This window comes from Scyliorhinus torazame, chromosome 6, assembly GCF_047496885.1.
Source record: "Scyliorhinus torazame isolate Kashiwa2021f chromosome 6, sScyTor2.1, whole genome shotgun sequence".
Lineage (NCBI taxonomy): Eukaryota > Metazoa > Chordata > Chondrichthyes > Carcharhiniformes > Scyliorhinidae > Scyliorhinus > Scyliorhinus torazame.
Genome location: NC_092712.1, coordinates 35,474,004 through 35,501,842, shown reverse-complemented (window position 1 = coordinate 35,501,842; position 27,839 = coordinate 35,474,004). Strand labels below are relative to the sequence as shown.

General features: G+C 52.6%; 1 pseudogene; it reads right to left on the bottom strand.

Moving 5' to 3' along the window:
* The window catches only part of LOC140424751 (meiosis-specific coiled-coil domain-containing protein MEIOC-like), a 124,108-nt pseudogene that overhangs the window by 28,717 nt on the left and 67,552 nt on the right, over positions 1-27,839 (bottom strand).

Here is a 27,839-nt window from a genome sequence, read left to right as displayed (position 1 = left end):
CAGCCTTCTAGCATTTTCTTTTATTTCTCCCTTCTCAGGTGCCATGTGTGCCCTCCCAAATTTTGATTAGTAAGTTCGCGGATGACACCAAGGTTGGTGGAGTGGCAGATTACCAGGGAATACAGCAAGACATAGATAGATTGGAGACTTGGGCAGAGAAATGGCAAATGGAGTTTAATCCAGACAAATGTGAGGTAATACATTTTGGTAGGTCTAACAGAGAGGGGAAATATACCTTAAATGGCAAAACTCTTAGGAATATAGAATGCCAGAGAGATCTGGGCATGCAGATTCGGACTGTTTTCATTAGAACAACGGAGTTTGAAGGGTGGCCTGATAAAGGACTACCCGATTATGAGGGGCATGGATAAGAGTGGACGGGCAGACACTCTTTCCCAGGGTGGAAGGGTCAGTCATTCGGGGGAACAGGTTTAAGGTTCATGGAGCAAAGTTTAGATGAGATGTGCGAGGCAAGTTTTTTTACACAGAGGTCTGGTCAAGAGGTCAAGGGTGCTTGCGCATCTTAAAAGTTTGAAAGCCGATGTAGCAATGCTGCAGGAGATTCACTTGAGGGTGGAGGACCAGGTGAGACTTAAAAAGGGCTGGGTTAGCCAAGTGTTTCACTCCGGATTTGATGGAAGGGCTCGAGGGGTAGCGGTGTTGGTCAGCAAAAGGGTACACTTCCGGATGGAGAAAGTGGTGGCAGATCAGGGGGGTAGATATGTGATTGTGGCAGGGGCGCTGGAGGGGAGATTAGTGGCGCTGTCAAGTGTATACGGTCCCAATTGGGACGATGTGGGATTCGCAAGGAAGGTGTTTCAGGCGATTCCCGACTTGGACACGCATGAGCTGTTGTAGGGAGGGACTGGAACTTGGTGCAGGAGCCAAGGTTAGACAGATCACGGCCGCGCTCGCTGGTCCCATCAGGGGGGGTGCGAAGCGCTGGCTGGGCTAATGGTGGAAATGGGAGGGGTGGACCCTTGGAAGTTCCTGCACCCAAGGGAAGTGGAGTACTCGTTTTCCTCAGCGGTCCATAAGGTATACTCGCGGGTCGACTTTTTGTAGTGGGGAAGGCTTTGCTGGCTGGAGTCAAGGGGTCGGAATACTCTGCAATTGCAGTGTCAGATCACGCTCCACATTGGGTGGATATGGTGCTGGAGAAGGGGGTAGCGCAGAGACCGGGATGGAAACTGGATGTGGGGCTTTTGGGGAACCAAGTGTTCTGTGAGAAAATTGAAAAGGTAATTAAGGAGTATGTAGGTTTCAATTGTACGGGTGAGGTGTCAAAGGCAGTCGTCTGGGAGGCTCTAAAGGCGGTGGTGAGGGGTGAGGTAATTTTGTTTAAGGCCAGGGTGGACAAAGAGGAGAGGTTGGAGCGGCAGAGGGTAATAGATGAGATGTTGGAGGTAGATAGGAGGTATGCAGAAGATGGGGACCCAGCGAAGCTGGAAAAGAGGAAGGAACTACAGGCGAGCTTCAACCGACTGTCCACCAGGAAGGCGGTGCGCCAACTGAGACGAGCAAGGGGTGCAATTTATGAACATGTAGACAAGAGTATGTTAGCAGGTCAGCTCCGGAGGGAGGCAGCGGCAAGGGAAATTCTTCAGGTGAGGGATAGGGCAGGGAAGTTGGTGGTGGCTCCAGTGCTGATTAACAAGGTTTTTGAGGAGTTTTATGAGAGGTTGTACAAGTCAGAGCCACGTGGGGGAGACCGTGAGATGCAGGAATTTCTAGATGGGTTGGAGTACCCGAGGCTAGGGGAGGGGGACAGGGCTACATTAGAAGGAGCAATAGTGGAGCAGGAGATAAAGGATGCGATTGGGAGGATGCAGTAGGGGCAGCACGGTAGCATTGTGGATAGCACAATTGCTTCACAGCTCCAGGGTCCCATGTTCGATTCCGGCTTGGGTCACTGTCTGTGTGGAGTCTGCACATCCTCTCCGTATGTGCGTGGGTTTCCTCCGGGTGCTCCGGTTTCCTCCCACAGTCCAAAGATGTGCAGGTTAGGTGGATTGGCCATGACAAAATTGCCCTTAAGTGTCCAAAATTGCCCTTAGTGTTGTGTGGGGTTACTGAGTTATGGGGATAGGGTGATGGTGCTGACCTTGGGTAGGGTGCTCTTTCCAAGAGCCGGTGCAGACTCGATGGGCCGAATGGCCTCCTTCTGCACTGTAAATTCTATGATATCTATGAAGGTGGCAGGGCCGGATGGGATTCCGGTGGAATATTATAAAAAATTCAAGAATAGATTGGCACCCCTGATGGTGGGGATGTTTGAGGAGGCGATACGAAAGGGGGTGTTGCCGCAAACCTTGGGGCAGGCATCGATTTCACTGTTGGTAAAAAAAGTCCGGCATCGCACCGCCCCAAAGGTGCGGAATCCTCTGCATCTTGACCGACCGAGCCCGAACCTTGAGGGGCTAGGCCCTCGCCGGACTGATTTTCGCCCCGCCAGCTGGCGGGAAAGGCCTTTGGTGCCCCGCCAGCTGGCGCAGAAATGACATTGCCGGGCGGCGCATGCGCGGGAGCGTCAGCGGCCGCTCACGGCATCCCCGTGCATGCGCAGTGGAGGGAGTCTCTTCCGCCTCCGCCATGGTGGAGACCGTGGCGAAGGCGGAAGGAAAAGAGTGCCCCCACGGCACAGGCGCGCCCGCGGATCGGTGGGCCCCGATCGCGGGCCAGGCCACCATGGGGGCACCCCCCGGGGTCAGATCGCCCCGCAGCCCCCCCCCCCCCCCCCCCCAGGACCCCGGAGCCCGCCCGCGCCGCCTTGTCCCGCCTGTAAGAGAGGTGGTTTAATCTACGCCGGCGGGACAGGCATTCTAGCAGCAGGACTTCGGCCCATCCGGGCCGGAGAATCGCCCGGGGGGGGGGGGGGGGCGCCAACCGGCACGGCGCAATTCCCGCCCCCGTCGAATATCCGGTGCCGGAGAATTCGGCAACCGGCGGGGGCGGAATTCACGCCAGCCCCCGGCGATTCTCCGACCCGGCGGGGTGGTGGAGAATCTCGCCCAAGGATCCGACGGAGTGTGGGTCATATCGGCCCATATCACTTCTGAATGTGGACGCAAAAGTGTTGGCGAAGGTATTGGCGGGTAGGCTGGAGGAGTGCCTCCCGAAGGTGATAGGGGAGGATCAGACGGGGTCCGTGAAAGGAAGGCAGCTGTTTTCGAACATTAGGAGGGTTTTGAACGTCGTTATGGCACCAGCGGAAGGGAAGGAAACAGAGGTAGTTGTGGCATTGGACGCCGAAGAAGGCGTTTGATCGGGTAGAATGGGGGTAACCTGATGGCAGTGCTGGAGCGGTTTGGGATTGGACCAAGATTTATGAACTGGGTAGAGCTATTATATAAGGCGCCGAAGGCGAGTGTCCGCACAAACAATATCAGTTCGAGATACTTTTCTCTCCATTGTGGGACGAGACAGGGATGTCCTCTGTCCCCCCTGCTGTTTGCACTTGCGATTGAGCCGTTGGCCATCGCATTGAGAAGTTCGGGAGTATGGAAAGGAATAGTGCGGGGGGGGGGGGGGATAGAGCATAGGATGTCCTTATACGCCGACGACTTGCTGCTGTATGTGTCGGAACCGAGTGCGTCGATACGAGGAATATTGGAGCTACTGCGGGTATTTGGGTCTTTCGCGGGGTACAAGCTGAACCTGGACAAGAGTGAGTATTTTGTGGTGTCTTGGCCGGGGGTGGGGGCAGGGGGGGGGGGGGGGGGCCTGCCATTCTGTCGGGCAGGGACTCATTTTAGGTATCTGGGGGTGCAGGTTGCCCGGGAGTGGAGGAGGCTTCGCAGGTACAACATCACTAGTTTGGTGGGGAGAGTGAAAGCCGATCTGGCAAGGTGGGATGGCCTTCCTCTGTCACTGGCGGATCGGGTACAGGCGGTTAAAATGAATGTGTTGCCGCGATTTCTGTTTATTTTTCAAGGCCTACCGATTTTCCTGCCAAAGGCTTTTTTCAGGGAGATTGAGGGAAGGATTACCTCATTCATGTGGGGAGGGAAGGTGGCCAGAGTGAGAAAGGTGCTGCTACAGAGGGGAAGGCAGGCAGGGGGTTTTGGCCTCCCGAACCTGTTGTACTACTACTGGGCGGCGATGTGGAGAAGGTGCGGAGCTGGGTCAGAGGGGTTGATTCTCAGTGGGTCAGAATGGAGGAGAGTTTGCGCAGGGGGTCAGAGCTGAAGGCACTAGCAACAGCGCCGCTCCCGATAGCTCCGGGGAAATACTCAGGGAGTCCGGTAATAATAGCTTCATTGAAAATCTGGAGGCAGTTTCGCCAACACTTCGGGTTGGGGGTAGGGTCAAGGGAAATGCAGATTCGGGGGAACCACAGATTTGAGCCAGGGAGGTGGGATGGAAGTTTTAGGAAATGGGAAGCGAGGGGGATTAACATAAGAACTAGGAGCAGGAGTAGGCCATCTGGCCCCTCTAGCCTGCTCCACCATTCAATGAGATCATGGCTGATCTTTTGTGGACTCAGCTCCACTTTCTGGCCCCGAACACCATAACCCTTAATCCCTTTATTCTTCAAAAAACTATCTATCTTTACCTTAAAAACATTTAATGAAGGAGCCTCTACTGCTTCACTGGGCAAGGAATTCCATGAATTCACAACCCTTTGGGTGAAGAAGTTCCTCCTAAACTCAGTCCTAAATCTACTTCCCCTTATTTTGAGGCTATGTCCCAAAGATGTGGGTCAGGTGAACTCCATGATACACTTTGGGGTTCTCTAAACCCTGGCCCATAACAGTAGGCAGTGATAGTCATAGAGTTATAGAATTTGCAGTGCAGAAGGAGGCCATTCGGCCCATCGAGTCAGACACTAAAAGATTTGTTTCTTCGGGGTCGGTTTGCAGGATTGAGGGAGCTGGAAGCGAAGCATGGGCTGGGGCAGGGAGAAGTGTTTAGGTACATGCAGGTTCGGGATTTTGCCAGGAAGGAGATACAGAGCTTCCCAGAGGAACCGGCCTCCACATTGCTGGAGGAGGTGCTGACGACAAGGGGAATGGAGAGGGGGGGGCAGTGTCAGCAGTGTACGGAGCTATTTTGGAAGAGGATAAGACACCACTGGAAGGGATCAAAGCAAAGTGGGAGGAAGAGCTGGGAGAGGTTATAGAGGAGGGGGTCTGGTGTGAGGTGCTCCGGAGAGTGAATGCCTCCACCTCATGTGCGAGGTTGGGGCTGATACAGCTGAAGGTGGTATATAGAGCGCACCTCACGAGGGCGAGGATGAGCCGATTTTTTGAAGGAGTAGAGGATGTGTGTGAGCGTTGCGGGGGGGGGGGGGGCCCGCTAATCACATTCATATGTTTTGGTCCTGTCCAAAGCTAGGGGAGGACTGGAAGGAGTTGTTTAGGGTAGTTTCCAAGGTGGTGCGTGTGAAACTGGACCCGGGTCCCCGGGAGGCCATATTCGGGGGTGTTGGACCAGCCAGGGTTGGAAATGGGTGCGGAGGCAGATATCATAGCCTTCGCCTCGTTGATTGCCCGAAGGCGGATCCTGCTGGGGTGGAGAGCAGCCTCTCCACCCAGTGCCCTGGCATGGCTGGGGGACCTGTTGGAATACTTGACCTTTGAGAAGGTTAAGTTCGAACTGAGGGGAAGCTCAGAGGGGTTGTACAAGTCATGGGCACTATTTATTATGCACTTTCAAGAACTGGATAACATCGAACATTAGTTTGGGGGGGGGGGCTGTGTAGATTAAGGGTGACTATGGGTAATCCCTGATTCCTTTTTGTCATTTGTTTATGTAAACATGCGGGCTGATGTTTTGGGGGTTGGTGGGTGGATGGGATCGTTGTTATTGTTATGGGGATTGATATATCTTACTGATTATTGTTATTGTTGATGGGTGTAAATGCGGGAGAAAATGTGAAAAAGGAGGAGAATAAAAATATTTTTTAAAGAAATTTCAATGGATGTTGTTCACATAAGTCTGAATGCTATTACAGTATTATTTCTGCTCTGCTGCTTCCACAACCTATCACAGTAGTGGCCTGTAAATTCAGTTTGATTGGCAACTCCAAGTGGCCATAAAGAGATTAGCTGTCTTTAATGTGGGGCAATGAATACAAATGTTGAATTACAAGATAATATACTTGAAGGGATTTAAATTATTGAATATTTTTTTTAAAATCAGTGATAGTTTTTTTTAAAAGATAGTGAAATCTGTAATGAATACGTAGAACTTTATTTCATGTCAACATGGTTCCCGAGGTCTGCCCATGAGAAATAGTAGATGAGTTGGCATGGAGGGTAAAAGGTGATGGGCACAGGTTGGCAGAGGGGTGAGGAGACATAAGTTGGCATGGGGGGTAGATGAGGGACCACAAGGGTTGTAGAGGGGCATAGGTTGACACAGAGGTATAAGGAACCATGAGCAGGGTAGAGAGGCATAGGTTGGCATGGAATGTATGAGGGACCATGAGCGGTGGGTAGAGGGGCACAGTAGGCATGAACGTTATGAGGTCCCATGGGGTTGGGTACAGAAGCTGAGAGAGGCCATAGCGGTGTGTACAGAGGCATGAGTTGGCACGGATGGGGAATGTGAGGTTGAGGGCTAGAAAGCTGCTTTTTATTACAACTGGGACAAGTCCCAGAGCATCAAAGTGGACCTTTAAACCGGCTCACCTCGGCAACCAGCAGCCTCTTGGGCTGCGTCCGCACCATTTTGGAGGTCAGTGTGCCTAAAGCCTTTCAGCACCCGCTCCCCTGGAAAGAAAATCGAGCAGGTCATGGCAGTTTCTCTTGAGTTCGGTTTGCGGAGACAGGAAATTCAAGTGTAGTAGAAAGGTTCCAGCCACATTTATAGAATTCCTACAGTGCAGGAGGCCATTCGGCCCATCGACTCTGCAGTGACCTTCCGAAAGAGCACCCTAACCTCGGCCCACTCCCCTGCCATAGCCCTGTAACCCCACCTAACCGTTGGACACTAATGGCCAATCCACCTAACCTGCACATCTTTGGACTGTTGGAGGAAACCAGAGCACCTGGAGGAAACCCACGGAAACACGGGGTGAACATGCAAACGCCACAATCACCCACTCACTATGCCACTGTGCCACCCAACATTGATTTTCTCTTATATGCAGTTCAATGTGGGATGCTTAGAAAACCATTTGTAAGTGCCAGAGAGGTGCCTATTTTCAAAATTGCAAAGATGAAGGCAGCACAGCTGAAGGAGAAAAGAAAACAATAATTGTCACAAAGACAATCTCACACCGCCTAGCATTTATCTCAGTTTTCCTGGTTTCTCTTCTGCATGGTACAGTGAGATCCGGGAAAATAGAGAAACAAATTTAACTGAATATTAAAATGGGTAATTAATGTTTAAAAGTTGTACTACTAGAACAAGTAATAGATTTGTGCATATAATTTTAGTTTCGTGGTCACAGAAAGGAAAGGAAAACTGAATGAAGAAAGTAGTTATGCATTGCCTAGGGTTCTTTCATACCCAGTTCAAAGTTGCAACATTAGTGGCCTATATTCAGGTTGCTTCCCTATTCTTTTTGTTGCAAAACACTGAGTGGTTGGGTAAAAATCTACAGCCTTAAAATTACTATATACATTAACAAATGCTCAGTGCATATCTGATATTCCATTACGCCTTTTTTAACTCAAATTTTTATTTTAAAATTAACTTATTTTATTTACAAAAAATGTCAAAGTTTATGTTTTGTAATTAAGGCCTGAGAAAATGGATAAAACAACAAAAACAAATTGTGGTAAAAAATTAAACAGAAAACAAACACTCCTAATACGAAAACCTACCCTAGCTTGTTCACGTAACTGATCAACAATTAAACGATCTACTCTTGAGGGATTGGAAGGCAGGCGAGGAATAGGAGTATTGTTTGAACTGGACACTCGCTTTCCAGGAAAATTTCTTGCAAGCTCAGCTTCAGTCTGTAATAAAAAAAATAAAATAAAAGTGAAGAATGAGATTAATGTTTTAAATTTGTCTTCCTGGGTGTCCGTTACAAGCTTGGGAAGAAACTGTGATGAATAGGTTCACATCATCTGTGAACATGTATGGACTTAAGTGCAGAGGAATTTCAAAATTTGCTAATGATATGAATCAGAGAATTGGTAAACGATGAAGAACACTAATGAACTGCAGAAATGTCGGAAATTCAATCAGTACATTTTTGGTACAACAGAATGGAAACATACCCGTATGAGATAAAAAATTCTCAATATAGAAGAACAGAAAGATCTAGATTCAGGGGCGTCATTCTCCGCCGGCGGGAGTCTCCGTTCTGCCGGCGCCCGGGGGTTTCCCGACGGCGTGGGGGTGCCCCACAATGGGAAACCCCATTGACCGGCCGGTGTTACGGAGACTCCCGCCGGCCGGTCGGCGCAGAAATGGGGCGGGGCGGGTAGGAGAATTTCGCCCCAGATCTTCGAAAAAAAGGTTTCAGGGAGAAATGACCATAAAAACAGTAACTGGCATCCTGAGTGCTAAATTAGGGGCACTAATTATAAATGCAAGGAGGCAAGTGAATCTATATAGGGCATTGGTAGAGCCACAATTGGAGTAGTGTTTCTTTGCCATCTTACAAAGCATCAAACAAAGCATTGCCTTCATTGCTGAATGCCACACTAACATGCAGCCAAGTTCTCTTATATTCTTGGTTAGCAGAAGAATGCAGTTAGGCCTTGAGCAGGAAGATGGAAAAAGGGTTAATGACAGTGGGAGCTCTTCTCAGGGTTCCATTTCTCAGCCTTTGCCCTCCCTCCCTCAGCCGCACAAGTTGTCTGCTGCCCCATGACCAGGTCTACCTCTGCACATGGGTAGGTGGGCAGTTTATGGTGGGGCCTTCAAGGGCTCCAAGATTCAGAGGATGTCTATTCCTTTTTTTTATTCCTTTATCAGAGTTACAAAGCCAGAGCTCAGAGTGTGGACAGGGTCAAACACCTAATCCAGCTCCTTGCCTGCTCCAAAAACCATTTGATTGATTTATTGATTGATATTTGTCACATGTGCCGAAGTACAGTGAAAAGTTTTCAAATTGAATCGAATTCATGGTCCCCACCGACATACTAGATCCAGGCATTACACCTGACCTCATACTCATCTTAGCCAAAAGACCGAGAAGCTATTAAGAGGTCATCTCATGACCTGGCATCTCATGTGTCAAAGCAAGTGAACCAGCAACCCAATTGTAGTTCTTCTGAAACGACTGGGGTAGTGCCATGTAAAAGTAAAAGCAAATAGAAAAGAATATTCTTACTCACCCTTCTTGCACCAAACTCTGCCTCCCTGAGAAAATTCTTTAAAGGGGTATAAACAAGTTGGTGGCAGGTGGATTTGTTGATTTGAGGATGATGTGAACTCAGGGTCATGAATATCTGCTGTGTGACTGAACAGGCCGATTCTCAACCTGCATATCTTTGGGCACATGGGGCAGGACATTCCACAATGGAGTGGGATCTAGAGTGCGGGATTTGCTTCATTTTCGTTCCTTTTCTGCTGCCATTCTCCCTCGTGATTAAGATGTTGTAACTCATAGCATCAAGCAGCTTGATGGACAGGTTGTCACTGTTATGAACGCTTGATAACAAGTTCCTACCGGACATGAATGTTAATGCTCCTATGCTTCAAAGGATCTTCAGAATGTCTCTGAAACAATTCCCCAAAAGTTGGTCATTGAGAGCCAGCCAAACAGGACTGGTCAAGTATGTGGTTTTTGGCCATTCTGACGTGGTGTTCAGTGCATGAAAGTCGATTTCACAGTTTTGCCTGAATGCTTGTCAAGCTGGCTTCAACACAGACAGACACTAGCATTTGTTTAATAGTCTTCCCAATGAATGCAGAGGTAAAGCATAGGTTTGGGGGAGGCGATCAAACGGCCACGCTGCGCCTGAAAACCAGCGCGTCGCGGCGCAGCCAATAAAAGCCGGGAGACCTTGCTCCGGGATCTAACCGGCTCACAATGCCTCATGAGATCTAACACGATCCCAAGTGATGTTGCAACGTGAATCCCGCCCATTGTGGGCAGGATCTCTTTTTTTTAATAGCAATTTTGCATATTAGAGCGAGACCGCTCGTCTCACTTTAATATGCAGATTTGCGAGTCACCAAGGCGTGGGATCAATCTCCTTCGTCTTGGAGGAATGCCGTTCAGTACTGGTCTCCATAAACGAGGACCAGACGGGACGGCACTCATGGGGATCTCCCAGAGGATCTGAGGCCCCGAGGTGCATGCCCTTTGGACAGGGTGATATCCTGCAACTGCTGGTGCCAGCCAAGCACCCAGGCAGTGTGAACTGGGTGCCAGTCTGGCAGGGGCACTGCCAGGGTGTCAGTCTGGCACTGCCAAGCTGGCATTTTTTGCATGGGTGTGATCAGGCTGGGGTTCCCCTGCATGGGTGTTGCGAGAGGGAGGGGGTGCGGAGGTTGCTTCGGAGCCTCGGAGTTTGGGATGTCATTTAAAAATGGCGTCCCAATCTCTCGCTACACTGAGTTCCGGTGACTGGAATTCCTCCGTGTACAAAACGGGGCTATGTGCGGCTTCAGCCGCGCATTCCCCATTGAGGCCTCTTATTAAACAAGAGTCACGTTTTATGGCCTTTTGTTTCTTGGTGTTGCGAGCACTGGGAAAATCGTGGCTAAACGCGTTGGCTATGGAACTTTATTCCCATTTAGTTAAATCGCGTCCATTGCTGACGGAATTTATTTATTATTCTTATGTGTCACTGATATGCAGTCCAAGTCTCACTGCAATGCAGGAATGACATGGCAGCAACTGCTCTGCATTCTAGGACTTCTGTTGACTTGCAACGGTCTTTGTTGTCAAACGTTTGTTTGTAGAACGCTGAGCTGGTGCTGCTGATCCACTGTTGGATCAATGGTGGTCTTTTGGGAGAGGTGGATGCCAAAATATGGGAAATGTTCAAATATTCCAGAGTCTCTCCTTCATCACACAGGGGGGATGGAATATCTGGCTAGCCAGGTGTGGGTTAATACATAAGTTTTGTTTTGGCAATACTCAAGAACAGTCAGAGATTCTTGTATGCAAAATTGAGAGATTGAGTGTCGTTTGCAAATTTGGTGCAGAGTAGGCCACAACACTGCGTCATGTGCAAAAAGTAGATCATGTAGATCTATGGTGGTCAGTTTAGTTTTGGCACAGAGGTGACTGAGGGTAGAGTTTTCCACCTAGTTGGTAATTATTACTGGTATGAGGGGACGGTTTATCTTTGATGAGGTGAACAGCCATTGTCAAGTGGATCGTAAATAGTATGGGGCTATCATTTATCCTTACCTGACTCCCACTTAAGACAGTTTCAGTCATATCATCATGAAACTATTGCAGGATTGTGATGCAAGTTCCAAATAATTGGAGCACAATCCACAAAGCCCTGTACTTCACAGAGTCAAATGCTTTGGTCAGGCCAATAAACGAATGTCAGAGTTCTTGGATTTGTTCTCGATAGTTTTCTTTGATTTGTCTGCCAACAAAGGCCATGTTAGAGGTTCTTCTTGTAAAGGTCAAAAGCCACTCTGTGTCTCTGGGAGGATTTCCTTAGCGTCAGGAAGTAGGTAATTCAGGTAAATGTGGGTCAAGAGTTTCCTGGCTATCTACTCTTTGATAAAGATAGATAGTTTTTTGAAGAATAAAGGGATTAAGGGTTATGGTGTTCAGGTCGGAAAGTGGAGCTGAGTCCACAAAAGATCAGCCATGATCTCATTGAATGGTGGAGCAGGCTCGAGGGGCCAGATGGCCTACTCCTGCTCCTAGTTCTTGCATTCCTGAAGTCGCAGAAGAGTGCTTTTTCCTCCCAAATCCAAGTGCATGCAGAAGCATATTGCAGGTGAAGTACAAAGTGGGAAAATGTGAGGTTATTCACTTTGGTAGGAAGATGAGAAAAACAGAGGATGGAATTCTCCCATTTTGAGACCAGGTACAGTGGCGGGCAGCTCCGGCATTGCCTGTCCTATTGGGCAGAATGGGGGTGAGGGGGGAATCCCACGCCAGATTCAGTGGTTGGAAAGTCATTAATTATGCACAGGCGAGTTCATCTCTGACTCTCATGGTGGGCTGCCTGCTGGTTCGCCTGCCCGCCTTCAGCTGGCGGGTTGGAAGGTCCCGGCGCCACATTTAAACAGCAGTCCAGCACATTCATATCACTCTCCAGCCACCTGTCTTCATCAGACAGTGCAGGATGTCAGCAACGCAGAGGTAAAAAGCTAGCAGTCTTAAGAAGGCAGCATCAGCTTTCAGTGCCAAGGCCTGGGCAGACGGTAACGCAGTGGTTAGCATTGTTGCTTCACAGTGCCAGGGTTCCAGGTTCGATTCCCGGCTTGGGTCACTGTCTGTGCGGAGTCTGCACATTCTCCCATTGTCTGCGTGGGTTTCCTCCGGTTGCTACGGTTTCCTCCCACAAGGGCTTGGCAGGGGTTGGGGGCCCTCGGCTGGGGGTGGAGGATCCTCCACAGGGGTGGGCCACCATGGGAAGGTGGCGTGAACCGCGCGCGGAACCACCATGCCAACCCCAGGATCGTGTGTACCCATTCTGTCCTTGCCCGCCTGCCCCATCAACCACCCATAACCCCCATTGACTGCCGAGGCCTCTGGCTGTGTGGCTGAGGCTTTTGCTAATAGGGAATTGGCAATCGTGGTTAGGTGAGCACTTCACACAATCAAAGTGGATTCCCATGGGTGGGCGGGCCATGTAGCATGTGGGAGTCATTGCCTAGCATCCCAATTACACCTTGATGCATGGACACATTGCCTGACACTGCGGGAGGCAACAGCATACACACAGCTGTCAACATCCGAACACCCAGGAGTTGGGACACAGCTCCGGGGACATGACCACGGCCGGAGGGTGGGTGAGTGCCACGGGGAGGGGGAGATGCCTGTAGAGATTGGCCAAGGGTTCAGAGGTCGGCCTGCATTGCAAAAGAAAGTGACAGAAGCATCATACTGGGTGTGCACAAGGGTATTTATTGTGTGTAACCCTGTACCCATGTGCTGGCTGTGAGACACAGCCTCATCAGAGGGGTGGAACTTGGGCAAGCTGGTGGCCACCGTTGCCACTCCATGGGACAGGTCCGGATAGCCACCCAGCACCCTTTCCTCCCGCTCGGTGTCCATAGGGCCCTGGGGTTCAACATTGGACGGAGGGGCAGCTGGTTCGAGCCCTGGCATCATCTGGCTCTGCCAGCCCTGGCGGTTCCTCATGGTCTGCACCATTGTGTCGACGGAGGGTTCCTCTTCCTCTAGTTAACCCTCTGGCAGGGCCTCACTCTCTGCATAGCCAGATTGTACAGGGCACAGCAAACTGCTTGCTAACCCTCTCCAGTGCAAATCGCAGAGAACCACCTGAGCAGTCCAGGCATCTGAATTGGATCTTCAGAAGTTCTATGGTCTGCGCTATGAGAGTGTGGTGGCATGAGCAGCATTGTACTTTTCCTTGACTGGAGTCTCAGGACGACGCAATGGAGCCATGAACCAGTGCTTAAGAGGGTGGCCCTTATCCCCCAGCATCCATCCCGGCACTTTGAGACCCCTCAACGATCCAAGGCATGTGGGAATGACTGAGAATGCAGGAGTCATGCAACTCCCAGGGAACCATGCACAAATGTGCAGGATGTGCTTTTGATCGTCGCGCACTAACTGCACATTAATGGAATGGAAGCCCTTGCGGTAGATGAACTCCAAGGATTTCTGCCAGGGAGCCTGCAAGGACATATGAGTGCAGTCAATTGCTCCCTGCACTCTTGGTAACCAGAGATAGCGCCAAAGCCCTTGAACCTGTGAGCCTAGATATCCTTGGCCAGAGCAAAGTTCACATAATGATGACAATAAAAGCAAAAAAATTCTGCAAATGCTGAAAATCTGAAATAAATACTGAAAATGCAGGTCTGGCAACTTCTGTTAGGAAAGCAACAGTGCTAATGCTTTGAGTCCGTTATTCAGGGCAAATTTAGAAATCAAGCTTCCAGGGGAACAATGTGTGTCTTGTGTAAATGACCTGGAGCCTGTTCGCTGTAGCGTACCAAGTGACTATGTGATCCAAGTAGTCCCAGAGCTCAGCTTAGTGGTCCTCCCACACTTCTGACTGTGAGGTCCACATAGCTCCTGGATTGCCTATCAGCTGTGACTTGCTTCCATTTCGCAGCAAGAATGTCTGCACTCTTGTGACTCCTGTCTGCCAGCCCTTGAACATAAATGGGAGTCTAGACATTGTTCCTGTTTTCATAGAAGACTATAGACAACAGTCACAAACCATTGCAGCCCCGACCTGTTCAATGTTTTTGCGAACCCCATAACCTGCAGTTTGTGCTCATCCCTTTCCAGTAACACATGTCCGATCCATATGACACCCTTGTTTGTCTACATTGTTGGGGCCCCATCTCCTACCCCCCCTCCCCCAATTCAGTTTTCTCTCTACCTTCCATTGTTTGACCTCTTTATCCATCCACTTCCTTGCTTACCATCGCGAACCCTCACCCTTCCATGCATAAGCCTCCTTCCACATTGTCCCCCCTATTGTTTGCCCTTCCCTAACTCTTCTCCTTGCACAGCCCTCCTCCCACATTGCCACCCCATTGTCTTTGCCATGCCACCACTGCACCCCCACTACTACAGCCCTGTTCAAATTTTGGATCATTATTGTGCTGACTGCATGAGTGCTGAGCAGATAAAAGTGTGTGGCACCAGCGTGGTGGTGGTGGTTGGGGGGGGGGGGGGGGGGGGGGGGGGGGGGGGGGCTGTAGGGCAGGATGTTCAGTGCATCAGGAACGGCGCAGCACCATGGCAAGCAGTCTTTGTTGCACTCACCTCAAAGTCTCTGGCGAACTGAGGGCTGTCTGTGCACGCCACTCATCAATCAGGTTTGACTCCAGTGTGATTTCCCGTTGGCGTGACGCAAGATTAGAAGGACTGGCAGGATGCCGCGGGGCAGTTGTTTTAATGAGCATTCATTCATGAGATGCAATTGGAATTCATGCCAACCTGCCAGCGGGATGACCAACCTGCCATTGGGAGATTTGCAACACGATTTTACGCCGACAGGTTTCTGACTTTCTGGCTCCCGCGAGATTCTCTGCATCTGCCCGCCACCAAACCCACCAAGGGTGGGTTGGGAGAAATCCGTCTCAAGTTCTTTAAAAACTGGTGGTAAAGCATTAAATGTTGGTTTCAGAGGAATTTAAGATTCCATGTACACAAACACAGCAAAGTTTTAAAAAAGCAGGTACAGCAAGCAGTTAGGAAGACAAATGGCATGTTTGCCTGTTATGACATGGGATTTGGAGCACATGATGAGAAGGTCCTGCTGCAACTGTAGAGACTTGGTGAAATCACACCAGAGCTACGGTGCACAATCTTGATCTCTGTAAACAAGGGAAGATATACTTGTCTTAAGGGGGAGTGCAACAAAAGTTTGATGTGATTGATTATCGAGGTGCAGGAGCTGTCCTACGAAAAAGATTGGTTCGGATGCACCTAAAACCTCAGGCGTTTCGAAGAGCAAGATGATTACATTGAAACGTATAAGATTCTGAGAGGCTTTCACAATATCAATGTTCTTCTTGCAGATGAGTCCAAGACAGGATAAGGAGTCAGCCATTTAGGACCGATAAGGAGAATTCTTCACTCAAGTTGGTGAAACTTTGAAGTACGCATATATATATATATATATATATATATAAAATTACGGCTGAGATCAAAAGATATTTGGATTTTCGGCAAAAGGATATGGGAATTGGGCAAGAAAGTTGAGTTGAGGTTGACGTTCAGCCATGATCTTGTTGAATGATGGAACAGGCTCAAGGGGTCACATGCCCTATATGTTCCAGAAGGTCAAGCCTCAACAGATGACAATAGTATATTTGATTAACCTAACAGGACAGCCAAAAGGTTTTAAACTACTGAGATGAGTAAAAGCAGTTGAGATATCTAAAGATAATTTTAACTGTAATTAAATGGAACAAATATCTTTCAATATTACCAAGGCTTTAATCATTACTAGTGAGAACTAACTCTAGTGTGTATGATTTGAGCCCTTAAAATGCTTTAAGTGTTTTAAATTCCAGGTATTTAAGTCGATGCACTTTGAAAATATTTAATTTAATAATATTTTTCAGTTAATAGGGTAAATTACAGATAATCTTTTCAAGTTCTGCAAAACCAAACTATTATAATTAAATAGTATTTTGTTTTAAACTGCTATACGAGGCTCAGCAAACTATAAGAAATATTCTTAAACTCTACATTCAGTTCCCTTCTTCAGCATTCTCTTTGACTAGCTGACAATGCCTTTCCTAATAATTTTTAGTGGTTCATTCAAGCATGTGCAAAGACCAGAAATAAACATGAACACCACAGTATTTCCTGCAAGTTCTTTACCTTTTTCCTCTCCTTTTCCAAAGCCCGCCACTGCTCATAACACTCTTCTAGTCGAATATGAAGTTCATTTGCTGGCCCACTGCGATTCTTCATAGGTCTGTACTTGGAAAAAGGTGGTGGAAAGCCAAAGTACGGTGTGGTCATATCGCTACCAAAAAGGTCATTCATAAAAGGGTGCAGCTGATTAAAATCATCGTAATGAAAAAAAGTCAATAAGTTCAGGGAATGGAAATGTTGAAGGAGGAAAAGGAAAACTGGTTGAAGAAAATCCATGTGGGCCAAATTGAGAAAAGTTTTGATTTTGCTTAAAATCAGGCATCATGAATGGGAATGGGGGTACAAAAGAGTGATTAATAAAATCAGACAAATTGCTACAATCCTGTTCTTGCTTTCTACAGTAACCATTATACTGTTGGTGATTTTGACTAAAGGTCCAGACTGAAAAGAATGTGGATACCACATTTTTCCGTCCTCTCTTATCATCTCTGTTGTTAGCACCATTGTGTCCATGTTTGTTAGGAAATCTGAAATATTTGCCTGGCTCATCGTTACCGGCATTGCGATGTGGTGTCCAGTTGGTACCAAAGCCTGTAGATTGATTTTCGATACTGATCATCTCTCGTCCCAGAAGATTCAATCTGCAATGATGTATTAGTCTTCTTTTGTTCTTGCACCTGAACACCAGCATTGGATGAACCCCAATCATTAATGGTATTGCTAGGAAATATTTGGCATCCATTGTGCCTCAAGGATTCCAATGGAGCTGCCGAAGATAATATGTAGGTTGAAGGGACACCAGAAATTGGTAACTGTGCTGGGGACCCGCTACTTCCAGCAGAAATAGTTGTCTGTGAACTTGTTGAAATTATGTTCCCATCTTTTCTAAACACCGGACTAGGCTCACCAGAGGAGCTCAACATGTGGCTGTCAGACCACAGCAAGCTGCTTTGGGAAGAATGAGGACTATATTCACCTCTCTGTGGCATAATATTTGTCAAATTAACATATTCAGATGTCCTGGGAAGGCCATCCAGGCAATTCTGATGAAGCTTTTCACACTGATTTTCAAAATTGCTTCGTAAATAAGAGCATGGTTTTCCTGTTTTGTAAAGTCTAAAGCAGATTTCGGTTCATGTCAGCTACAAAGCCATTCTCCTTGGAAAGCTGATGCCCATGAAAGTTCATTTGTGAAACAGAAGAGCTATTTTTAAGAGGACTGGCACTGAAGTCTTCATATCCCTTTTGTATTGGTTGCTTTTCCTGCAGCACCTTTCCCCACAGTTCACCAACATGTGGGCTGTAACTATTTTCAGAACTCCGGCTATGATCTTTAATTCCAAATGTTGAAAATTTATTCTCTCTAAATCGGTCAGTTTTGTACTGCTCCTTGCGTGCGTTTATATCACTAGTACTACAATTATTCCGGAAATTACGAGTAGCAAAATCAGAAACTCCCTTTCTGTTTCCTCATAACCTCGGTGAACAGCAATCAAATTCCTTAGTCTGTAAGGAGAACCCTTCTTTATGAGGCATGGTATTGTTTCTCACTGAAGAGACATCACCGGGCTGAGAATCACAATGATTGGTATCCTTATTAATCATGGCCATCCATGGTTCTGAAAGATTAAAACTTTGGAAACCCTGATAAAGTTCATCAAATGTTCCTGTTTCAGCTAACGCTTGAGAGTTTTCTTCATAGTATTGAGAAATACCTAAACGATTTGAAATTCTGTGATCCATGTTATTTTTCAAAGTATTTTCAATGGCATCTCCATTTGCAGTTGACCAAATTGACTGAAACAACCTAGAGGATGAACCCCTGCAGGAAATAGAACAATTACAATTGAAATACATAAACCTTATGAAGCATCAGCATGAACTTTGAAACCATGGTCGGGTTTTGATAGATAGCACTTCCTTAGCTTACTTCCATTTTTCAACAATATATTGAAGTCAGGTCATGACTGATAAAGTACACATGACACAAAGGGTGCGATCTGCCGGCCATGGAAAAGCATCTCGCCGAGGCGCAGTGTGGCCGGTGAAAGCCGGGAGACGCCGCTCCCAGGATCCACCCTGCTCGCAACGCCTCGTGAGATTCAACACAATCTCATGAGAGTTTGCAAGGAGAATCCTGCGCACAATGAGCAGGATCACTTTTTAGCAAACCTGAATATTATTAGAGTGAGGCAGTCAGCCTTACGCTAATGTGCAGATTCCCAAGGTAATTGAAGCTTTGGGATTCAATCCCTTCTCCTCGGGGACCTCGGATGAGCGCCGTTTGGTACTGGTCTCCATAAACAGGGACCAGATGGAATAGCACTTGTGGTGGTCTCCAAGGGGGTCAGAGGCCCCAGCTGCATGCCCTTTGGGCAGGATGATGCCCTGGCACAGCTGGTGCCTCCTGGGTAACCAAAAGTGCCAGCCTGGCAGTATCCAGGTGGCACTGTCAGCTGGAAGGGGTACTGCCATGGTGCCAAGCTGGCATTTTTTGCACACATGTGATTGGGCTATGGTTGCCCACTGAGGTTGCGGGGTACCCTCTCATGTTGCGTTTGGGATGGGAAGGGGTTGGGGACTTTTTTTTGTGCCTCGGAGATCAGGGGCGTCATTCTTCGACCCCCCAGCGGGTCAGAGAATGGCCGTTGGCCGCCGTGAATCCCGCCCCCGCCGGTTGCCGAAGTCTCCGAAGGGAGAAAAGTCGGCGGGGCGTTAATGGCGCCGCAGACGTCGGAGAATGGCACGGGTGTGCGCAAGGCAGCCGATTTTGGGCCTGCCGATATTCTCCCTTCCGGATGGGCCGAAGTCCCGTCGACGTGATGACCGGTCACGTCGACGTAAATCAAACCTCCTTTTCATCGGCGTGAACCTGTGCTCCAGGTTCACGCCGACCAGCGTGGAGGTGAGTGACGGCCTGGGGGGTTGGCCGCTGGGCAGGCGATGGCGTGGCCGCAGTCTGAATGTGTGGGGGAGAGGTGTGTGTAGGGTTTTGTGTGTGTGTGTGCGGCGGAAGGGTGGTTAGAGTGGGCTGGGCTCCGGGGGAGTGCCGGGAGGGGGATCCGTGCCGGGGAGGGAGATGGGGGGGGGTCCGTGCCGGGGAGGGGGATGGGTCCGTGCCAGGGAGGAGGATGGGGGGGGGGGGGTCCGTGCCGGGGAGGAGGATGGGGGGGTCCGTGCCGGGGAGGAGGATGGGGGGGTCCGTGCCGGGGAGGGGGATGGGGGGGGGGGGGGGGGTGTCGTGTCGGGGAGGAGGATGGGGGGTCCGTGCCGGGGAGGAGGATAGGAGGTCCGTGCCGGGGAGGGGGATGGGGGGGTCCGTGCCGGGGAGGGGGATGGGGGGGGGGGGGGGGGGTGTAGTGTCGGGGAGGAGGATGGGGGGTCCGTGCCGGGGAGGAGGATAGGAGGTCCGTGCCGGGGAGGGGGATGGGGGGGTCCGTGCCGGGGAGGGGGATGGGAGGTCCGTGCCGGGGAGGGGGATGGGAGGGTCCATGCCGGGGAGGGGGATGGGGGGTCCGTGCCGGGGAGGAGGATGGGAGGTCCGTGCCGGGGAGGGGGATGGGGGGGTCCGTGCCGGGGAGGAGGATGGGGGGGTCCGTGCCAGGGAGGGGGATGGGGGGGGGTCCATGCCGGGGAGGGGGATGGGGGGGGGCGGGGTCCGTGCCGGGGAGTGGGATGCGGGGTCCGTGCCGGGGAGGGGAATGGGGGGTCCGTGCCGGGGAGGAGGATGGGGGGGTCCGTGCCGGGGAGGGGGGTGGGGGGGGGGGGGGGGGGGGGTCCGTGCCGGGGAGGAGGATGGGGGGGGGGGGGGGTTCCGTGCCGGGGAGGGGGATGCGAGGGCAAGTGAGTTGGTCCACCTGGCCAGGTGCCAGCCTCCAACATGCGGTCCATGCCACCTGGCTGGGGGGAAGGAGGGGATATGGGCAATGATGACATGTCGTCGTCCCCCCCCAGGCCGTCATGTTTTCCGATCATCCAGCGATGTTGGCCGCCGTGGCGGCAGCCGCTAATGTCTATGTTGCCCTGGATGAGGAGGAGGAGGAGGAGGAGCGTGCCAGAGAGGCGGCGCAGGCTGCCGCAGAGGGGCAGGCGGCAGCGGCCCAGGCTGGAGGTGCACCTGACCGACAGGACGAGGAGGGGGAGGAGGACGTCGCGGCCCCACGGCAACGGAGGCACCCGAGGGCGCCCCGTGTGTACCGGCCCCGGCAGTCATACCAGGACCTCACGGACCGGGAATGCAGGAGACTCCGGATGAGGCGGGAAACCGTGGCACACATCTGCCACCTGCTGGCACACCTGTCACCGCAAGACACTGGCGGGGGACACCCTCTCCCCGTGTCCGTCAAGGTTACGGTGGCCCTGAACATTTATGCAACGGGGTCATTCCAGGCACCGAGTGGGGCCTGTCCGGCATATCGCAGTCATCGGTGCATCCGGGCAGTGACAGATGCCCTATATGCCATGGCGCACCGCTACATCCGCTTCCCTGTGGACCGGGCCAGCCAAGACGCCCGGGCCGTGGGCTTCTCTGCCGTGGCCAGGGCGCGATGGGATGCACGTCGCCGTGCGGCCACCTGCAGATAACAGGGCCGTGTTCACCAATAGGAAGGGGACCTATTCTATGAACATACAGGTGGTCTGCGACCACCGCATGATGATCCTGCACGTCTGTGCCCGTTACCCAGGCAGTGTACACAACTCATACGTGTTGTCGCGGTCATCCATCCCCGGCATGTACGAGGGACGCCATCCCCGGCTGAGGGGCTGGTTGCTGGGCAACAGGGGCTACCCATTGCGATCGTGGCTGTTGGCGCCTATACGGAGGCCACACAATGAGGCGGAGAACCGCTACAATGATGCCCATGTAGCGACAAGGGGAGTGATAGAGAGGTGCTTTGGCGTGCTGAAGATGCGTTTCAGGTGCCTGGACCTCTCTGGGGGCGCCCTCCAGTATCGGTCAGATAGGGTCGGCCGCATCATTGTGGTGTGCTGCGTCCTGCACAACATAGCCCAACAGAGGGGCGATGTGCCGCAGGCAGAGGAGGGCGGAGTGGAGGAGCAGCAGGAAGAGGCGTGGTCCTCCCCAGATGAGGGGGATGGGGGCAATGGTCAGGGCAGACGGGCTAGACACAGGCGGGTGGCTGTCCACCGTTACCGGCTGGCCCAGCGGGCACGGGACAGACTGATAGCCGCCCGCTTCACTGACTAGATGGGCGTGGGAATCGGGTAGTGTGGCCACAGACCGCACACCATGGCAACAGCCGACCACCCACACCCCCCACCCATCCACCCACCCAGCACCCTCACCCCCCTCCCCAACCCCACACACCCCACCCGCATGCACACCACCCCCCCCATTGCCGATCCACCTGCGGCACAATGGCCGGGCTCACACAGTTGCGGGTGGACGCGTGTCTATTGCAGGCCATGGAGGACGATGACAACCCGCCCTGCGATGAGCTCCTGGCTCCACATCGTTGGACTATGTCTGACCCATGGCCACAGTACCACCATCCACCCGGACCATCCCTGCATGCAGCTGTGACACTGCAGCGCACGGTCCCGTCCTCTGCCCGGGGGATGTTGATGGCGGCCCAGGGGGAACGGGGCAGACTCACCTGGGGCTGAGGTAAGACCACCCCTCACACACACACTTGCGCTCAACGTACATGACACCCCCGCACGCTTTGGACAGAGCACAAAGGCAGCTTCTGTAGGTGTAACATTGACTTTAATAACCAAAGGAGTTCATGCACGTGCCCTAGCCCCTAAAACTCATCTGTGCCCTGCACCCGTGCCAACTTACTCAGTGTCTAATTGTTTGGCCTTACGGGCCCTTTGACTACGTCTACGTGGTTCCCCAGACGGTACAGCAGAACTGGAGGTGGACTCCTGTGATTCCTGCCCTCTGACACAGGATCCCTTTGGCGGCCGTTTCCTGGGGCGTCCTGGCCTAGATGGGCCAGGCTGCGGCCCGGGCGACTGGGATGGCGAACTGCCAGCCTGTCCTGCCCGTTGCCCACCCGATGCACCTGGGACGGAAGGGGGGGGGGGGGGGAGTCCGAGGTGTCGCGGTGTTCCGGGACCTCCCCTACAGGGGGAGCCGGGACGGACCACACCACCTCCTCCTCCCTCGGGGTGCCCGATGGACCCCAGGCCGCTACATGGGTGGGGGATGCGAACGGACTGGCCATCCGTCGCCCCCCCCGACATCTGGCGCTGCCAGTCCTGGAGGCCCGTGCTGGTATCGACAGGGGTCTGCAGGTTTGCAGCCATGGAGCCCAGAGGGTTGGCAAACCCTGTCTGTGACTGTGCGACGCCGGCTCGCACATGGCCACTGGCGCCGATGCCCTCAGCGATGGCCTGCTGAGACTGGGCCATGGCCTGCAGAGACTGGGCCATGGCCTGCTGAGACTGGGCCATGGCGTTGAGCGCCACTGCCATCTGACGCTGGCACTGGCTCATGGCCTCCTGTGAGAGGGCAGCCATGTCCTGGGCCACAGACGCCGCCTGCACGGAAAGCCCCAGGCCTCGCAAACTGTTCCCCATGTCTGACACCGTCGCACTCATTGCCTCCACCGCGGACGCGACCCTTGCGGTGTCGGCCTGGGTGGCACACATGACCGGCACCACTCCCAGCTCCAAGACGCGGGTGGACTCCTCCACCTGCGACTGCAGCCGCCGCAAGCCGGCCGTCACCCTCTTCGCTTGTCTCCGCGTCGGTGGTTGCATCGGATCTATGTGTGGGTGTGGTAACTCCAGGAACCCGGGATCCATCTTGGCAGCAGATGTTCGCTTGGGCTGGGCTGCACTCCGACCGCCCGGCCCCTCTGCTGCTCCTACCTCCACCTGCTGTACCGGGACGGCTGTGTTATGCGCACCAGTGAGTGTACCAGACGCCTCATCACTAAAGTGCCCAACCGAGGTGAGTGTTTCTGCGATGGTGGAGGGTGTTGGTGACAGCAGTGGCGTTGTGTCGTGCTCTTCGTCCCACTCTGAGTCCATGGCACTTTGGGGTGGGGGTTCGTCTCCACCCATCCACTCTGAGTCACTGTCCGGTATTTCGTCTTCCTGGGTAGTGCTGTCCCGGGTAGTGCTGTCCCGGGTAGTGCTGTCCCGGGTAGGGGTGTCCCGGGTAGGGGTGTCCTTGGTAGTGGTGTCCTGGGTAGTGGTGTCTTGGGTAGTGGTGTCCTGGCTCGGCTGTGACGGGGGCCTGTGGCTGCCCCTCTCGTCGCTGGGTGGCACACGCCTGCGTCGTCGCACCCGCACGTGATGGGGGCGTCGTCTCCCTGTTGCTCCAGGTCTCTCCGTCTCCCGTGGTTTCCAAGGGACATCCTGCGGGCGTCGCATGCCGGAGGGTCCGGGTCTCTCCGTCTCCCGTGGTGTGCGAGGGGCATCCTGCTGGCATCGCATGCCGGAGGGTCCGGGTCTCTCCGTCTCCCGTGGTGTGCGAGGGGCATCCTGCGGGCGTCGCATGCCGGAGGGTCCGGGTCTCTCCGTCTCCCGTGGTGTGCGAGGGGCATCCTGCGGGCGTCGCATGCCGCATGGTCCTGGTCTTTCCGTCTCCCGTGGCCTCCGAGGGGCATCCTGCGGGCTGTCTGCATCTGCGGGGATAGGTGCCTCGACGTTTGGTCCTGCGATACACAATGAAGCATGCATGGTTAGACACGCAGGCAGTGATCAGGTGATATGGGGGAGGGGGATATAGGGGAGGGGGGATATGGGGACGGGCTGTCGGTGGCTCACTTGCTAGTACGCCCCCGACCTCTTCATCAGCAACCTCCCGGTCCTCGGGTCCGCCAGCTAGTTCCAGGGCCCTTTCCTCGTGTTCGGTCAGTGGCCTCTCATCAGCGGGGCCTCCTCCAGTCCTCACATGCTCCCTATTGTTGTGTGCGCGCTTCTCCTGTGGGGGGTGGTGGCAGGGGTAAAAGGCAACAGTGTTAGGCAGGTATATGAATGCACGCCATCGGTTGCGCGTGTATTGCAGAGGTTAAGGTAAGGGCTGGTTTCACTTGGGGATATGGGGGAGGGGGGAATATGGGGGAGGGGGGAATATGGGGGAGGGGGGAATATGGGGGAGGGGGGAATATGGGTGAGGGGGGAATATGGGGGAGGGGGGAATATGGGGGAGGGGGGATATTGGGGAGGGGGGATATGGGGGAGGGGGGATATGGGGGAGGGGGATATGGGTGAGGGGGATATGGGTGAGGGGGGATATGGGGGAGGGGGGATATGGGGAGGGGGATATGGGGGATATGGGGAGGGGGGATATGGGGGAGGGGGGATATGGGGAGGGGGGATATGGGGAGGGGGGGATATGGATATCGGGCGAGGGGGGGGGGGGAAGCTCACCCTGCCTGCTCTGACGAGGTCGTTCACCTTCCTGTGGCACTGGGTGCCTGTCCGTGGTGTCAGGGCCGCAGCGGTGACGGCCTCTGCCACCTCCCTCCACAGACGCCGGCTGTGGCGTGGGGCAACTCTGCGGCCGTGCCCGGGATACAGGGCCTCCCTCCTCTGCTCCACTGCGCCCAGGAGTGCCTCCACATCCCCTGACTGGAACCTCAGGGCTGAGCGGCGGCCAGCCATCCAGTCGGGTGTTCCGGTCGGGTGTTCCGGTCGGGTGGGGGGGAGCAGCGCGTCCATATGAGCCGTCACGCCGTGCGGCGTGTATGACGCTGCACGGCGTGAACCACGTGCGCAAGCGCGGATCCCGTCACGTCGCTGCTAGCCCATTTCGGGCCGGAGACTTTGCAACGATTTTTCCGGCGTGACGCAAGTCAGATTTGCGCCGTTTTTTGCGCCCATCGGCGGACTTTGCGCCAATAACGGAGAATTTCGCCCCGGGACACCATTTAAAAATGGTGTCCCGATTTCTTGCTACAATGGAGCGTTCCGGCAAGCGGAGCTCCCCATTGTAATAAATTGGGCTATGTGCGGCCTCAGCTGCGCATTCCCTGTTTTGGCCCCTTATTCAACGTGAGTCACAATAAATAGCCGTGTGTTTCTCGGCACTGCGAGTGCTGGGAAACATGTGGCTAAACACGCTTGCTAGGGGGACTTTGTTCCCTTTTGGGAAGATCGCGCCCAATATTTCTCATGATAGCAGCTGCTGAAAGAAACGGACTGCGTAAATTCCAGGTACACTGACAGAGCTGTTAGGGAGTTCCAGTATTTTTAAAAATAAATTTAGAGTACCCAATTATTTTTTTTCCAATTAAGCGCCAATTTAGCGTGGCCAATCCACCTACCCTGCACATCTTTCGGTTGTGGGGGTGAAACCCACAGATACCGGGAGTGAAACCCACAGATATTGGGAGAATGTGCAAACTCCACACGGACAGTAACCTAGGGCCGGGATTCGAACCCGGGTCCTCAGCGCCGTACGCAGCAGTGCTAACCACTGTGCCACATGCCGCCCTTAAGTTCCAGTATTTTGACCCAATGACATTGAAGGAACGGCAATATATTTCCAAGTCGGGGGAACCTTAGAGGAAAAATTGCAGGTGGTGATGTACCCAAGCATCTGCTGCCCCTGCCCTACTAAGTGGCACAGGCCATGGGTTTGAAAGGTTCTGTTGAACAGATTTGACAAGTTGCTGCAGTGCACTTCGTATTGATTTATTGATTGATTGATATTTATTGTCACATGTACCAAAGTACGCTGCCACTGTACTTCGGTACATGTGACAATAAATATCTATCAATCAATCAATCAATACGAAATGCACTGCAGCAATTTGTCAAGTCTTTTCAACAGAACCTTTCAAACCTGTGACACTTAGAATGACAGGGGCAGCAGATGCTTGGGTACATCACCACCTGCAATCTTTCCTCTAAGATTACCCTGACTTGGAACAATATTGCTGTTCCTTCACTATCATTGGGTCAAAATACTGGAACTCCCTATATGTTACATACTGCTGTCACTGTGCATCAGTAGTGGGGGAGTGAATGCTAAGGTCAGGATAATAATAATCACTTATTGGGGTGCTGATCAAGTAGACTGTTTTTTCCTGGAGGCATTTTGTGTATTAATTCGGCTGCACTATTCCAGTCAAGTGGAGAGTGGTCCATCACACTCCTGACTTGTGTCTTGAGCAAAGGGGCGCCATATTCCCCTCCTACTAGCAGCAAGATTCATGGCGTGCAGGAGCATAAGATTTGGAATAATGGGAAAAGTCAGCTTTCCGTTATCGGGAATTTAGTTCGGAATTTTGCTCTCCCAATTTTGATGGTGGCTCAACTCTCTGGCTGATCTAGGTCAGAAGACGTATTTGCATCTCATAAATGCTCATTAATAGGCTATGTTTGCTGGCAGTTTGGGTGAGTAAGGGAGTGTTAATTTCTTCATTAAAAACTATTTTGTCTGTAGTTAGTATCTAACTGAAATCTAAATTTACAGGCTTTAAGCAGGGTTTCAGGGATCTGCTAGAAGTGCAGCTAAGTTAGATAATTAAGGAAAGTAGCTTAAACCGGTTTTTCAGTAACTGGGGTCAGCTAACTTCTTAGTTTGAGAAGGATATATTGGGGGAGGGAGGGGCGGGGGGGGGCACGCTGGTGTGATTTGGTGCAAGTCCTGACAAGCGGGGACCTGGCGCTTTGTACTCCGAGCGGGGTACAAGGGAATGAGTACCCACTCTATAACTTGTCTCCAGGATGCTGAGGGAGGATCCTTCAGGGAAGGTGGGGATTAGGGGGCGCGATTCTCCACTCCCACGCCGAAGTGGCCGCGCCATCGTGAACGCCGTCGTCGTTCACGACGGCGCGGAACGGCCCCGGTCCCGACCGATTCAGGCCCTGACAATGGGCCAGAATCAGGGCCGCGTCATCTACACGCGCCAGGCCTTGTCGCCCGCGTAAAAGCGGCGCCGCATAGATGACGCGGCCGGCACCGCATAACGGGCATCATCTGCGCATGCGCGGGTTGGCCAGCGCCAACTCGCGCATGCGTGGTTGCCGTCCTCTCTAAGTCCGCCCCGCAAGAAGATGGGGGACGGATCTTGCGGGGCCGCGGAAGGAAGGAGGTTCTCCTTCAGAGAGGACAGCCCGACAATCGGTGGGCACCGATCACGGGCCACCCTACATTTCAGGTAAAGCCCGGTGCAAGATCCCCCCTCGCCCCCCCACAGGCCGCCCCCCCCAGCGTTCATGCACCGCTCACGACTGCAGCGACCAGGTGTGGACGGCGCCGAGGGGAACCCGCCGTTTTGGCCTGGCCGCTCGGCCCATCCAGGCCTTAGAATAGCGGGGGGGGGGGGCGGTAAATCGCCATTTTCGGTGTCACCGGCAAGATACCCTGGGCGCGATTCTCCACTCCCACGCCGGTTGGGAGAATCGCCTGGGCCGCCAAAATTTCCGGGGACGCCGGTCCGACATCCTCCCGCGATTCTCCCAAGCGGCGGGAACGGCCCGGTCGAGTTTCACGGGCCGCAGGCCGGAGAATCGCCGGAGCACCCAAAATGCCGATTCTCCGGCA